Source organism: Gorilla gorilla, chromosome 7, assembly GCF_029281585.2.
Source record: "Gorilla gorilla gorilla isolate KB3781 chromosome 7, NHGRI_mGorGor1-v2.1_pri, whole genome shotgun sequence".
Classification (NCBI taxonomy): domain Eukaryota; kingdom Metazoa; phylum Chordata; class Mammalia; order Primates; family Hominidae; genus Gorilla; species Gorilla gorilla.
The window spans coordinates 12,533,283-12,535,725 of record NC_073231.2 but is presented as its reverse complement, the minus strand read 5'-3'; the positions used below and the strand labels follow the sequence as shown (position 1 = coordinate 12,535,725).

Below are 2,443 nucleotides of genomic sequence, written 5' to 3'. Positions count from 1 at the left end.
CAGAGTTTCAGTCTGTTGCCCAGGCTGGATGCAGTGGTGCAATCTCGGCTCACTGCAACCTCCACCTCCCGGATTCAAGCGATTCTCCTACCTCAGCCTCCCAAGTAACTGGGATTATAGGCATGTGCCACTGCACCTGGCTGATTTTTGTATTTTTAGTAGAGATGCGGTTTCACCATGTTGGCCAGGCTGGTCTCGAACTCCTGACCTCAGGTGATCCACCTGCATTGGCCTCTTAGAGTACTGGGATTACAGGCATGAGCCACCGTGCCCAGCCTGAATAACTAAATGTTTTTCAGCATCTAACATTTTCTTCTACAGGTTTGCTTTAAAAAAAAAAAAAGACTTCATGAATTTACATGTCATCCTTGTGTAGGTGCCATGCTAATCTTCTCTGTATCGTGCCAGTTTTAGTATATGTGCTGCCAAAGCGAGCACCAGATTTGCTTTTTTATAAGTGTTTTTTAAAGAAATGGTATAATGAAACATACATATAGAAAGTGCATAAAACAAAAATGGATAGTTTCACAAATAGTTGTAAGGCAAAGTCCTGTGTAGCCCCTAACTAGCTTAAGAAGCAGAACCTTGCCAGCACGCAGAAGCATCTACAAATCTTGCAGGAGGCAGCACAGGCACACCATTGACTTTAAGCTTTGCACCTGTCCCGTGAGGTGGGCATGCTTGTTCCTATTTTATATATGAAGACACCAGGATGCAGGTGGGCTACCTGGCTCCCCCAGGGCCACATAGCTAGTGGGCAGTAGAGCGAGAATGAAACCCAGGCATGTTGGAGCCTGACAGCACTAGCGCTGTCTCTGCAGGTGCTAAGGGGGAGGCTTGGCCACAGGGGTGGGCCTGAAGGGCCAGCCTGGACGGTGGACAGGGAGAGAATGGACTCGGGGATTGAGGTAACCCTGCCGGGCAGGGAACGTGGGAGGAGAGACACAGAGCAGGTACTCTGGGGTGAAGAGGAAGCCTGCTCTGCTCCCCAAGAGTCCCTCCTCACCATGCCTTCCCCTCACTTCTCCCTGACAGTGTCAGGAGAGTCCGTCGTTCAGCTAAAGCTTGGGAGAGGGAGCCCTTGATTCTTCCGATTAGACAAAGAGGACCTTGGCAGGCAGGTCTGGGGACTTGCTAGTGCTGGGTCACTGAGGAGTGTCCTTTAAGGCGATGGGAGCCGAGGGGAAGACGGAATTACTCCCAGAGAGAAGGCTCCCAGCTACGCTAGCTCACAGCCCTCAAGTCCACTGCTCTTAAAAGAAAATGCTCTACTGGGTGGCCTGAGGACTTGTGCCAAGTTCCAAGTGAGATAAGACAGAAAACAAGTCACTGGTCAAGGACAGGTCAAGGTAAACCCAGCCAGAAGAGTTATCATTCCAAGAAGTTCACAAGGCCATTCATTATACAACCTTTGGAACGAGACATTTCTGCTTTTCCGTAAGCAGCTGGGAATTTCTGAGACCTGTTTACAGAGAATTAGAACTTCTAATAAAGGATATGTGACCAATATTACTTTCACCCTTGGCCTCCATCTGCCCTGTTCCCACACCTCCCTAGGTAAACTTTATTCTAGTTTCTCATGCATCTTTTCAGAGCTTTAAAAGTGCATATCTGAGCAAATCAAACACTAGATTTGTATTTCCCCTCCATGACAAGTTTAACAATCTAGAAGTTGGGTTGGTGGATTGTCTCCTACACCACCGAACCTGTCTCTGAGTCCCAAGAATCAGTCAGTCTAGTTAAACAGTCAACAGTTGCATCTCATTTCAGGCAGCAGTGTTACAGGTGGGCTGCCACCAAAATTAGACCTCTATATGGCGCGAGTATTTCACGAGAGGCATTTCTATGAAAACAAAAGAAAAACAAATGTTAGTAATTAGAATAAACTATAAACTCGGTTTTTGAGCTCAGAAAGCAGCCAGGTGAGAAGATTTCTGGGTTTTTGGCTGAAAGCATCTTCAGCTGGGGTGGGAGCAGGCAGTGGCAATTTGACAGGTTTCCCCACTTTACAGTTTGCATCAGGTGTTCCAGGGGCATTTCTGAGTAGTCCATATAGCAGCAGGCGTGAGGACCACGCATACATAAGTTGCTGTGCTTTCTCTATGGCTTGTGTCAAGTCATCCAGCTTTCATTTGCAGGGCTTCAGGAAGAGAGCAGTTCTCATTTCAGTGATTCCAAGCCAGAAGGGTGGGAGAAAAATATTAGTTTGGAGACCTGTAGCCAGACATTTCTGGAAATGAGAAGAATTCAGGATCCAGTCCAGATTGTAGGTGAGTAACAAAAACCTCAAAAACAATGAGCTGGAATCTAATAACGAGTGCATATAGTTTTCTTCTGAAACATTTTTCTTTCTATAGTCATTTCCATTTCTACCAAAGATTATCAAACTAAGACTAATTTGTTCGCAAAGTAATGTTTGCAAAAGTAATGATTATTTGTGCAA

General features: G+C 46.0%; 1 non-coding gene across 1 annotated transcript; it reads right to left on the bottom strand.

The window, feature by feature from the left end:
• Positions 1-331: 331 nt before the first annotated feature.
• LOC115935757 (U6 spliceosomal RNA) lies at positions 332-438 on the bottom strand. Its single transcript, XR_004071360.3, has one exon. It is a non-coding gene; the product is annotated as a U6 spliceosomal RNA (small nuclear RNA).
• Between the last annotated feature and the right edge of the window lie 2,005 nt (positions 439-2,443).